This window comes from Mustela lutreola, chromosome 16 (genome assembly GCF_030435805.1).
Source record: "Mustela lutreola isolate mMusLut2 chromosome 16, mMusLut2.pri, whole genome shotgun sequence".
NCBI lineage: Eukaryota > Metazoa > Chordata > Mammalia > Carnivora > Mustelidae > Mustela > Mustela lutreola.
In genome coordinates, this window is record NC_081305.1 from 37,588,121 (window position 1) to 37,602,268 (window position 14,148).

A 14,148-nucleotide genomic window follows, 5' to 3' on the forward strand; every position below is an offset into this window, starting at 1 on the left:
GATAGAGAAATGATTCTTTAGTTGAATGGCAGATGAATGGTTGGATGGATGCATGCATACAGGCATGGATGGATGGATGGATGGATGAATACACAGATGGAAGGATGAATGGATAGATGGATTGAGGAGTAGATGGGTAGATGGGTGGATTAATGGATGGATGGATAGATAGATTAATGGACAATCCAGCAAATTGTTGGACAGATGGAAGGATGAGTAAATGGATGAGTGGATGAATAGACATATGGATGAAAAATTGGATAGAATTTTTTATGGATAGGGAAGAGTCGAGATGGTGGAGAAATAGCAGGCTGAGACCACATCAGGTAGCAGGAAATCAGCTAGATAGCTTATCAATCCATTCCGAATACCTACAAATCCAATGGGAGATTGAAGAGAAGAAGAGCAACAATTCTAGGAACAGAAAATTGGCCACTTTCTGAAACGTAGGACCGGCGAAGTAACTCCAAAGCGACGGGAAGATAGACTGCGGTGGGAGGGACTGGCTCCTGGCAAGTGGCAGAGAAATGGAGCACAAAATCAGGACTTTTAAAAGTCTGCACAACAATGGCCACAGTCGCCAAACTGTGGAAAGAACCAAGATGCCCTTCAACGAATGAATGGATAAGGACAATGTGGTCCATATACACTATGGAGTATTATGCCTCCATCAGAAAGGATGAATACCTAACTTTTGTAGCAACATGGACGGGACTGGAAGAGATTATGATGAGTGAAATAAGTCAAGCAGAGAGAGTCAATTATCATACGGTTTCACTTATTTGTGGAGCATAACAAATAGCATGGAGGACATGGGGAGTTAGAGAGGAGAAAAGAGTTGGGGGAAATTGGAAAGAGAGGTGAACCATGAGAGACTATGGACTCTGAAAAACAATCTGAGGGGTTTGAAGTGGTGAGGGGGGGGTGGGAGGTTGGGGTACCAGGTGGTGGGTATTATAGAGGGCATGGATTGCATGGAGCACTGGGTGTGGTGAAAAAATAATGAATACTGTTATGCTGAAAATAAATAAAAAATAAATTAAAAATAAAAAAATAAAAGTCTGCACCACTGAGAGACATCACTCCAGAGGCTAACCCTGGGTGAAGCCCATGCAGGGTCAGTGTGGCCCCAGATCTCATGGGGTCACAGAGGATTGGGGGTGTCTGAGTGTTGCAGATTTCATAGGTATTATAGCAGGGAAGTCAGCTACAGAGACAGAGCCAAAAAGTGAGCTCTCAACTCGGGTTTACCTTGAACTGGTCACAGACTGGGTGAACTCGGAGCACAGCCAGAGGCCAAGGAGATGGGAGTGATTGATCGCTTTTCTCTGAGGGAAAACTGAGGAGTGGGGCCCCAAGCTCGGCTCCTCCGGGCCAGAGATTGGGAGGCCACCATTGTCATTCCCGTCTTCCAGAACTCTACGGAAAATGTTCAGGGAACAAAAGCTACCGAAAGTGAACCCAAACGGATTACTTAGCTGGGCCCCTGGTAAGGGCAGTTCAATTCTGCCTCAGGCAAAGACACTTGAGAATCATTACAACAGGCCCCTCCCCCAGAAGATCAAATAGAAATCCAGCCAAGACCAATTTCACTTATCAAGGAGAACAGTGGAATTCCAGAAGAGGAGAAAGCAAAGCATGGAATTCATGACTTTTTCCCCATGATTCTTTAGTCTTGCAGTTAATTATTTTGTTTATTTTATTTTTTATCTTCTGTTTAATTTTTTAAAATTTTACCCTTTCCTCTTTTAACGTTTTTTAACCAGTTTATTTTAACAATACCTTTCATTAAAAAAAATAATAATCTTTTTTGAACCTTCATTATTATAGTCACATTTTATTCTTCATTTTATCTAACTTTATTTTTTGTATACACACAGGGTTTTTTCTTCTAAAAAATTTGGGGTACAGCTTCTTCTGATAGATCAAAATATATGCTAAATCCAGCTCTGGCCTTCTTCTAGTCTCCAGCCCGAGCAAATTCTCTCCACTTTCTTTTTCTTTATTCTCCCAACCAAATTACTTTATCAACTCCTGTTTTAGAAATTTAAATTTTTTTTTCCTCATATTTATAGGTATATTCCATCCCTTCATTGTGTTTACCCTTACATAGGTTTTTCATTCTTTAATATTTTGGGAGATAGTTTCTTCCTTTTTTTAAAATTTTGTTTATTTAATTTTATTTCTTTTCAGCGTAACAGAATTCATTGTTTATGCACCAGACCCAGTGCTCCATGCAATATGTGCTCTCCTTAATACCCACCACCTGGATCCCCCAACCTCCCACACCCCGCTCCTTCAAAACCCTCAGGTTGTTTTTCAGAGTTCATCGTCTCTCATGGTTCACCTCCCCTTCCAATTTCCCTCAACTGCCCTCCCTTCTCCTCTCCATCTCCCTATGTCCTCCAAGTTATTTGTTATGCTAGACAAAGTGAAATCATATGAAAATTGACATTCTCTGTTTGACTTATTTCACTCAACATAATCTCTTTCAGTGCCATCATGTTGATACAAAAGTTGGGTATTCATCCTTTCTGATGGAGGCATAATACTCCATAGTGTATATGGAGTACTATGGAACACATCTTCCACATCCATTCGTCTGTTGAAGGGCATCTCGGTTGCTTCCATAGTTTGGCGACTGTGGCCATTGCTGCTATGAACCTTGTGGTACAGAAGGCCCTTCTTTTCACACCATCTGTATCTTTGGGGTAAATACCCAGGAGTGCAATTGAAGGGTCATAGAGAAGCTCTATTTTTAATTTCTTGAGGAATCTTTACACTGTTCTCCAAAGTGGCTGCACCAACTTTCATTTGAACCAACAGTGGAAGAGGGTTCCCCTTTCTCCACACCCCCTCCAACACATGTTGTTTCCTCTCTTGCTAATTTTGGTCATTCTAACTGGTGTAAGGTGGTATCTCAATGTTGTTTTAATTTGAATCTCCCTGAGGGCTAGTGATGATGAACATTTTTTCATGTGTCTGAGAGCCATTTGTATATCTTGATTGGAGAAGTGTCTGTTCATATCTTCTGCCCATTTTTTGACATGATTATCTGTTTTGTATGTGTTGAGTTTAAGAAGTTCTTTATAGATCCTGGATATCAACCTTTTGTCTGTACTGTCATTTGCAAATATCTTCTCCCATTCCGTGGGTTGCCTCTTTGCTTTTTTTTTTTTTTTTTTTTTTGACTGTTTCCTTTGCTGTGAAGAAGCTTTTGATTTTGATGAAGTCCCAAAAGTTTATTTTCACTTTTGTTTCCTTTTCCTTTGGAGACATATCTTGAAAGAAGTTGCTGTGGCTGATACCAAAGAGGTTACTGCCTATGTTCTCCTCTAGGATTCTGATGGATTCCTGTGTCACATTGAGGTCTTTTATCCATTTCGAGTTTATCTTTGTGTATGGTGTAAAAGAATGATCGAGTTTCATTCTTCTACATATAGCTGTCCAATTTTCCCAGAACCATTTATGGAAGAGACTGTCTTTTTTCCACTGTATATTTTTTCCTGCTTTGTTGATTATTTGACCATAGAGTTGAGGGAGCCTGGAACAAACAGCTTAGAAGCCATGAAAACAGAATTATGGAAATAAATGATGCCATGAAACATTCCAACGTCAGAGTTATTGGAATCCCTGAAGGGGAGGAGAAAGAAAGAAGTTTAGAAGATATATTGGGACAGGTACTCCATGAAAATTTTCCCAATCTTGCAAATGGAACTGGCGTTCATGAACTAGAGGTAGAATGGTCTCCACCCAAGAATATAGATTCTTGAAAGTCCTCGAGACACCTGATAGTAAGAATGAGATAGTTTCTTCAAAGAGACTGAAATACTCCCAAAATTAAGTGGGTGACCCTGTTTTAGTCACCAGTCTAATATATATATATATATATATATATATATATATATATATTCTTTTTTTATATTTTTTATTTTTTTAACTTTTTTTCCTGAACTTCCTATTATCTGGACCAGATGGACATCACAGATACATTCAGAACATTCCATCCCAAAATAACAGGATACACATTCTTTTCTAGTGCACACGGAACATTCGCCAGAATAAACTACATCCTGGGTCATAAATCGGGTCTCAACCGGTGTCAAAAGATTGGGATCATTCCATGTATATTTTCAGATCATAATGCTCTGAAGCTAGAACTAAATCACAAGAGGAAATGTGGAAAGAACCCAAATACATGGAGACTAAACAGCACCCTTCTAAAGAATGAATGGGTCAACCAGGAAATTAAAGAATTGAAAAAATTCATGGAAACAAATGATAATGAAAAGACAATGGTTCAAAATCTGTGGGACACAGCAAAGGCAGTCCTGAGAGGAAGATATATAGTGATACAAGCCTTTGTCAAGAAACAAGAAAGGTCTCAAGTACACAACCTAACCCTACCCCTAAAGGAGCTGGAGAAAGAACAACAAAGAAAGCCTAAACCCAATAGGAGAAGAGAAAACACAAAGATCAGAGCAGAAATCAATGAAATAGAAGCAAAACAAAACAACAACAACAACAAAAACATATAACAAATCAATGAAACTAAGAGCTGGTTCTTTGAAAGAATTAATAAGATTGATAAGTCCCTGGCCAGACTTATCAAAAAAGAGAGAGAGAGAGAGAGAGAGAAAAGACCCAAATAAATAAAATCATGAATCAAAGAGGTGAGATCACAACCAACACCAAAGAAATACAAACAATTATAAGAACATATTATGAGCAACTCTACGCCAACAAATTTGACAATCTGGAAGAAATGGATGCATTCCTAGAGACAGATAAACTACCACAACTGAATCAGGAAGAAACAGAAAACCTGAACAGACCCATAACCAGTAAGGAGATTAAAACAGTCATCAAAAATCTCCAACACACACGAAACAGGCAAACATATAAAAAAAAAAATGGGCAGAAGATATGAACAGACACTTCTCCAATCAAGATATACAAATGGCTATCAGACACATGAAAAAATGTTCATCATCATTAGCCCTCAGGGAGATTCAAATTAAAACCACATTGAGATATCACCTCACACCAGTTAGAATGGCCAAAATAAACAAAACAGGAAACAACATGTGTTGGAGAGGATGTGGAGAAAGGGGAACCCTCTTACACTGTTGGTGGGAATGCAAGTTGGTGCAGCCTCTTTGGAGAACCCTGTGGAGATTCCTCAAGAAATTAAAAATAGAACTTCCCTATGACCCTGCAATTGCACTCCTGGGTATTTACCCCCAAAGATACAGATGGAGTGAAAAGAAGGGCCATATGTACCCCAATGTTTATAGCAGCAATGCCCACGGTCGCCAAACTGTGGAAAGAACCAAGATGCCCTTCAATGGACGAATAGATAAGGAAGATGTGGTCCATATACACTATGGAGTATTATGCCTCCATCAGAAATGATGAATACCCAACTTTTGTAGCAACATGGATGGGACTGGAAGAGATTATGCTGAGTGAAATAAGTCAAGCAGAGAGAGTCAATTATCATATGGTTTCACTTATTTGTGGAGCATAACAAATATCATGGAGGGCAAGGGGTGTTATAGAGGAGAAGGGAGTTGGGGTAAATTGGAAGGGGAGATGAATCACGAGAGACTATGGACTCTGAAAAACAATTTGAGGGGATTGAAGTGGCGGGGGTGTGGGAGGTTGGGGTACCAGGTGGTGAGTATAATAGAGGGCACGGATTGCATGGAGCGCTGGGTTTGGTGAAAAAATAATGAATACTGTTTTTCTGAAAATAAATAAATTAGAAAAAAAATCTCCAAACAGTCATCAAAAATCTCCAAACAGGGTGGCTCAGTGGGTTAAAGCCTCTGCCTTCGGCACAAGTCATGATCCCGGGGTCCTGGGATCGAGCCCCGCATTGAGCTCTCTGCTCCGTGGGGAGCCTGCTTCTCTTCCACTCTCTACCTGCCTCTCTGCCTACTTGCGATCTCTGTCTGTCAAATAAATAAATAAAATCTTTTTTTAAAAATGTCCAAACAAAAGCCCAGGGTCAAACGGCTTCCCAGGGAAATTCTACCAAACATTTAAAGAAGAATTAATTCCTATTCTCTTGAAACTGTTCCAAAAAATAGAAATGGAAGGAAAACTTCCAAACTCATTTTATGAGGCCAGCATCACCTCATCACCTTGATCCCAAAACCAGACAAGGATTACATCAAAAAAGAGAATTACAAACCAATATCCCTGATGAACACAGATGCAAAAATTCTTACCAAAATACGCCAATAGGATCCAACAGTACATTAAAAGGATTATTCACCACAACCAAGTGGGATATATTCCAGACCTGCAAGGTTGGTTCAACATCTGCAAATCAATGTGATATAATACCTTAATAAAAGAAAGAACAAGAAACATATGATACTCTCAATAGATGCTGAAAAAGCATCTGACAAAGTACAGCATCCCTTCCTGATCAAAACTCTTCAAAGTGTAGGGATAGAGGGCACATACCTCAATTTTATCAAAGCCATTTATGAAAAACCCACCACACATATCATTCTCAATGGAGAAAAACTGAAAACTTTTCTGCTAAGGTCAGGAACATGGCAGGATGTCCATTATCACCCCTGCTATTCAACATAGTACTAGAAGTCCTAGCCTAAGCAATCAGACAACAAATATTAATTAAAGGCATCCAAATCAGCAAAGAAGTCAAACTATCACTCTTTGCAGATGATATAATACTTTATGTGGGAAACACAAAAGACTCCACTCCAAAACTGCTAGAACTTGTACAGGAATTCAGTAAAATGTCAGGATATAAAATCAATGTACAGAAATCTGTTGCATTTCTTTCCACCAACAACAAGACAGGATAAAGAGAAATTAAGGAGTCAATCCCATTTACAATTGCACCCAAAACCATAAGATTCCTAGGAATAAATGTAACCAAAGAAGCAAAGAATCTATACTCAGAAAACTATAAAGTACTCATGAAAGAAATGGAGGAAGACACAAAGAAATGGAAAAATGTTCCATGCTCCTGGATTGGAAGAACAAATACTGTGAAAATGTTTATGATATCTAAAGCAATCTACACATTTAATGTAATCCCTAACAAAATCCCATCCTTTTTATTTTTTCAAAGACATGGAACAAATTATTCTAAAATTTATATGGAACAAGAAAAGACCTCGAATAGCCAAAGGAATATTGAAAAAGAAAGCCAAATTTGGTGGCATCACAATTCCAGACTTCAAGCTCTATTACAAAGCTGTGATCATCAAGACAGTACGGTACTGGCACAAAAACAGACTCATAGATCAATGGAACAGAATAGAGAGCCTAGAAATAGACCCTCAACTCTATGGTCAACTCATCTTCAACAAAGCAGGAAGGAATGTCCAATGGAAAAAAGACAGCCTCTTCAGCAAATGGTGTTGGGAAAATTGGAAAGCCACATGCATAAAAATTAAATTGGACCAGTTCCTTACACCACTCACGAAAATAGACTCAATATGGATAAAGGACCTCAATGCAAGAAAGGTATCCATCAAAATCCTTGAGGAGAACACAGGCAGCAACCTCTTCGACCTCAGCCATACCAACCTCTTCCTAGGAACATCGCCAAAGAGAGAAGCAAGGGAAAAAGTGAACTATTGGGATTTCATCAAGATCAAAAGCTTTTGCACAGCAAAGGAAACAGTTAACAAAACCAAAAGACAACTCACGGAATGGGAGAAGATATTTGCAAATGACATATCAGATAAAGGGCTAGTATCCAAAATCTATAAAGAGTTTAGCAATCTCAACACCCAAAGAACAAATAATCCAATCAAGAAATGGGCAGAAGACATGAAAAGACATTATTGCAAAGAAGATATCCAGATGACCAACAGGCACATGAAAAAATGCTCCACATCACTCAGCATCAGGGAAATACAAATCCACTGGTGAAAGATATCACCTCACACCAGTCAGAATGGCTAAAATTAACAAGTCAGGAAATGACAGATGCTGGCAAGAATGCGGAGAAAGGGGAACCCTCCTACACTGTTGGTGGGAATGAAAACTGGTGCAACCACTCTGGAAAACAGCATGGAGTTTCCTCAAAAAGCTGAAAATAGAGCTACCCTATGACCCAGCAATTGCACTACTGGATATTTACCCTAAGGATACAAACGTAGTGATCTGAAGGGGCACGTGCACACAAATGTTTCCAGCAGCAATGTCCACAATGGACAAACTATGGAGAGAACCTAGATGTCCATCAGCAGATGAATGGATAAAGAAGAGGTGATATATATATATATATATATATATATATATATATATATATATACAATGGAATACTATGCAGCCATCAAAAGAAATGAAATCTTGCCATTTGCAATGACATGGATGGAACTAGAGGGTATTATGCTTAGTGAAATAAGTCAGTTGGAGAAAGACAACTATCATATAATCTCCGTGATATGAGGAAGTGGAGATGCAACATGGGGGGCTTGGGGGGTGGGAAATGATAAATGAAACAAGATGGGATCAGGAGGGAGACAAACCATAAGAGACTCAATCTCACAAAACAAACTGAGGGTTGCTGGGGGGAGGGGAGTTGGGAGAGGATGGTGGGGTTATGGACATTGGAGAGGGTATGTGCTATGGTGAGTGCTGTGAAGTGTATAAACCTGGCGATTCACAGAACTGTACCCCTGGGGATAAAAATACATTATACATTTATGAGCACTGGGTGTGGTGAAAAAATAATGAATACTGTTATGCTGAAAATAAATAAAAAATTTAAAAAAAGAAGATGAGGTCCATATATAGAATGGAATATTACTTAGCCATCAGAAAGGATGATTACCCAACGTTTGCATCAACAGAGATGGAACTGGAGATTATGCTGAGTGAAATAAATCAAGCAGAGAAAGTCAGTTATCATATGGTTTCACTTACTTATAGAATATAAGGAATAACATGGAAGACATTAGGAGAAGGAAAGGAAAAGTGAAGGAGGGGGAAATCAGAGGGGGAGATAAACCATGACAGGCTGTGGACTCCAAGAAGCAAATTGAGGGTTTTAAGGGGAGGGTGGGTGGAGGGATGAGTGAGCCTAGTGGTGGGTTATTAAGCAGGGCACATATTTTATGGAACACTGGATGTTATATGTAAACATTGAATTTTGGAAGACTATATAAAAAATTAATGGTATACTGCATGGTGACTAATATAACACAATAAAAAATAAAGTGTACAATTAAAAAATTAAAAATTTAAAAAACTAAAGAGAACAAGGATTAAAAAAAAAAGAATTCTTGATGGATACTTAAATGGTCAGTCAGATGGATGGAGGGAGATGTATAAGGGATGTATGGCCTGAAAGAGAGGTGAATGGATAGTGGAAAGAGTTTGTGGATAAATGGATGGGTGAATGGATGGATGGGTGGATGGATGGATGGATGGATGGATGGACGGACAGACTGATGCATTGATGGGTTGATTAGTGGATGGATAAATGAGTCAAATCAAATAGAACCAACACATGACTCAGAAGTTTCAAGATACTCTGCAACAGGAACCTTGAAACTAGAAGAAAATAATCAGTAAGTGTTTGAGGTTTGCATCTCCTTCTCATTCCCAAGAAAAGGAAAATGTTGTAAGTGGAATCAGCCTGTGGATAGCTAGTGCACATACTGTATGCCACCTGCTGTGCAGTGGATGAGGAGGATGAAAGGGAAAAGGGGGAAAAGATAATGGAAGAGAGCAGAGCAGGGATAGAGGACTGGAAAGAAAAGGCAAGACCCAAGTCTGCAAGGAGAGGATGGTGAAGGTGGGGATGACTGTGAGCAAGCCTAGCAGCTCAGCAAAAAGGAAGACAGGACTGAGAAAGCTCACCCTTCCCACTGCAACCTGCAGATTCATCTGCTTTGTCATTATTGGTGCTTTTACTGAGAATTAAATCTTGAGATGCCCAACCTAGAATGAGGCATTTCTTCTTTCTCTGGAATAGCCTCTGCCATCCAAAGGCTTAGAGTAGATAGGTGTCCCCAGGGGGAGAGGATCACCAACCATACTGGAACTTCACAGTTCACATCGGCTCATTGAACCCAGGAACAATGGCAATTCTTCCCAAAGGTAGATCAAATGGCCCACTCAGGGTGACCTGGAGTCCATTCATTTAGTGAATATTTATTGATCCCCTTTAATGTGGGATGCTGTTCCCAGTACTTAGGATATGGTCAGTACTGAAATTTGGTCTGTTGGAGCTGACAGATCATAGTCATGGGGGCTGGGAGAGAGATAATAATAAACACACAGAAGAACAACAGCCAGGCAAATGCTAGGAAGAAAATAAAAAGCAGGCCTACAATAAGGTGACTAGAGGGCAACCCTTCATGGTGGGGAGGGCAGGTGGAGGAAGGGCATATAAACCCAGGGCTGAACATATCCAGGCAGGAAGATTGCAACTCTGTTTTGCCCAGGGCATGCAGGGCCCACCAGGATCCTTGCTCCCCTGGGTCTACCGATTTGTCAGTAGCCACTGCTCACAATGTATCACTGGGCCTAGTACCAAGCTAGGCACTAGGAGGGTAGATGGGAAGAAGCACCTGAAGGGCAAGCAGGGGCCAGAACATTTGATCATCAGAATCAGCCTAGCTCAGAGAGGTGAGCAAACATGGGCACCAATGAGAAGGTCTTCCTATCTGTTCACAGAAGTCCCAGAGGCCTTCCTGCAGAAGGAGATGCCTGAGCTGAATATTAAAAAGGAAAAGTCTACCAATCAGAGAAGCTGGGAAAGGCCATTCCAGGCAGAAGCACAGGACAACTCTGGATGATTTGAGGAACATGGAACATAAGCCCCAGAGGGAGGATGTAGCAGAGAGAGACAGGGCGGGAGGGCTAGATCACCAAGGGGTACACATGCTTTGCTCAGAAGAATGAATTTCACCCAAAGGGCAATGGGGCACTATCAAGAATTTTAATTAGTATGGGATCTGCATATGTTTTAGGAGAGCCCCTCGGACTGTTACATGAAGAATAAACAATGATGGGCCAGGGGAAGGAGAAAAATAGGGGGCAAGTTCCTGAGAACAAGGAGCAAGTGTAGAAATACCCAGGGGGGGAGGTAAATCAGACCTAGAGACCTCTGAGTGGGGCCCTGAGAGGGAGGAAGGAGTCAAGAAAAATGATCTGCACAGAGTTGCTGCTGTTCTGCCGGCCCAGCGACCAGGATTTCCCTTGGAAAGCACCTCCTCCCTGAAAACTGGTCCATGACAAACCCCTAATCCTGAAGTGAGACCATGACACAAGCCTGACCGATCAGAAATCTTCTCCTTGGACAGCCACTGATGCAGGAGTGAGCATGTGACCCAAGACAGACCAATGGACCTCCAGTATGGGATTCCACCAGGATAGCTGAGTTAGCTACCTTTGCCATCAACCAAGAAGAGGCTCCTGGCAGCAGGACCAAGAGATGGGCACAGCCGAAACAAATGGGCCCTGGACCCAGCTGTACCTGAAGCCACTATAGTTTCAGTAACATGTACCAGGGGATCCTTTCCCTTAGATCAATTTGCGCTAAGAGTTTGTTATTGGTGACTAAAATAATTCTGAACAAATCCTTAAAAAAGACAAAGGTGAGCAGGACTCGGACCCAGCCCTCAAGCAGAACTTGTAGTATCTGTTAGGACCAGAGCCACAGCTCTGATCACCTAGAACACAGAGCCTTAATAAGTGAAACCATATGATAATTGACTCTCTCTGCTTGACTTATTTCACTCAGCATAATCTCTTCCAGTCCCGTCCATGTTGCTACAAAAGTTGGGTATATGTCCTTTCTGATGGAGGCATAATACTCCATAGTGTATGTGAACCACATCTTCCTTATCTATTCGTCCGTTGAAGGGCATCTTGGTTCTTTCCACAGTTTGGCGACCGTGGCCATTGCTGCTATAAACATTGGGGTACAGATGGCCCTTCTTTTCACTCCATCTGTATCTTTGGGGTAAATACCCAGGAGTGCAATGGCAGGGTCATAGGAAAGTTCTATTTTTAATTTCTTGAGGAATCTCCACACTGTTCTCCAAAGAGGCTGCACCAACTTGCATTCCCACCAACAGTGGAAGAGAGTTCCCCTTTCTCCACATAATCTCCAACACATGTCATTACCTGTTTTGCTAATTTTTGGCCATTCTAACTGGTGTAAGTTGATATCTCAATGTAGTTTTAATTTGAATCTCCTTGATGGCTAGTGATGATGAACATTTTTTCATGTGTCTGATAGCCATTTGTATGTCTTTATTGGAGAAGTGTCTGTTCATATCTTCTGCCCATTTTTTGATATGATTGTCTGTTTTGTGTGTGTTGAGTTTGAGGAGTTCCTTATAGATCCTGGTTATCAACCTTTTGTCTATACTGTCATTTGCAAATATCTTCTCTCATTCTGTGGGTTGCCTCTTTTTTTTTTTTTTTTTTTTTTTTTACTGTTTCCTTTGCTGTGCAAGAATTGGGATAAATTGGAAGGGGAGGTGAATCATGAGAGACTATGGACTCTTAAAAACAATATGAAGGTTTGAAGTGGTGGGGGGTGGGAGGATGGGGTACCAGGTGGTGGGTTTTATAGAGGGCACGGATTTCATGGAGCACTGGGTGTGGTGAAAAAATAATGAAGAATACTCTTGTGCTGAAAATAAATTAATTTAAAAAAAGAAGCTAAATCAAGGCAAGGACTTTGATTGGATCCTGACTGAAAACAGGTATCTAGGATAATGGGAAAATTTGACAAGGATTAGATATCAAATGACAATATATAATACTGATCTATCTGGATGGAGGAAAAAGACCATTTATCTTTGTCCCTATGGTTCTGGCCTAGAAAGAGCCTACCAAGTCTCATAGCTGTCAGCTCATGGTCATGGACATTTGGCTATTCCTGTTTTAGGGAAAGGAAGATGTCATGTTAGCACAACCCCAACTGCTGGTTTATACATGGGTCATGGCAGAGCTAGTGGGATGGACTGTGGTGGACATGGAGATGCATCCCTCAAGGCCCCTGTAGAAGGTGCTAGTGCCTCAGCTGCGGGGGTGTCGCCAGCACTCAGCCTCCAGCTGCCAGCCTTCCAGGATTGCCTCAGCCATGCAGGGCCACATGCTGCCACACAGTGGCTGATGGAGGCAGAGATAGAAATGCCTGGTCTCTTTAGCCAAAGCAGGACAGCCCTCAGCCATGTCCGCTCCAGGGCCCTCTGCCCACTTCTACTTCTACACTCTCCTGTTCTTAGGTCATGGCTTCTTGGCAGACCTTCCTCACCTCCCACATGCTCCACTCTGCTTCTGGGGTCTGCATACTGCCATGTGAAGTTTCCCCCTATTCTAGGAGAAGGCAACAATCTGCTCTCATGATGAAGATGAAAAGCCATGTCACTGCAGGCTACATGGGAATGTGTGTCCTTTCTGGTATGGGCAGCTCAACCCTTCCTCTGCCAGCTCTGGTGAAAGACAGTCAGGCAAACTTTGGAAAGGGCTGGCTAACACCCTGATGCTTCATGCAGTCTATCGAGAAGAGTCCTCCTGAGGTGCCCCTTGTCCTGTGTAATCCTAGGCAGTGACTTCCTCTCCATACACTTCCACCTGGCAGGAGAATGCCAGTGGTGTGTCACTATGCTTATGACCATGGAGGTGAGGGGACAGGAAAGGAAAATCAGGCCTTCCATGGGGAGTGACACAGATGGGGCTCCTCACCTGCAGAGAGCAGGGAAGCTGTATTTTCACATCTTTGCCCAGCTACATGGCCCTGGTCCTTGTCAGCCACCATGGACCCAAGATCATGGGTCTGCATTCTCAGAAGACAATAGGCAGCCCGTCCCCACCTATTTTCAAACACATCTGACCCCTGTGACCACCCCATCCTGCCAACTTTGGCCAGGCTGCCATCTTGCCTGGCTTGGGCAACTGGCCTCTAAGACCAGGATATGCCTGCTTCCCCATCCACACTTACCTCAACAGCAGAGTGATCCATATACATGTAAATCAGAGGGGCACCTGTGTGGCTCAGTGGGTTAAGCCTCTGCCTTCAGCTCAAGTCATGATCTCAGGGTCCTGGGATCAAGCCTTGCATCGAGTTCTCTGCTAAGCAGGGAGTCTGCTTCCCCCACTCTCTCTCTGCCTGCTTCTCTGCCTACT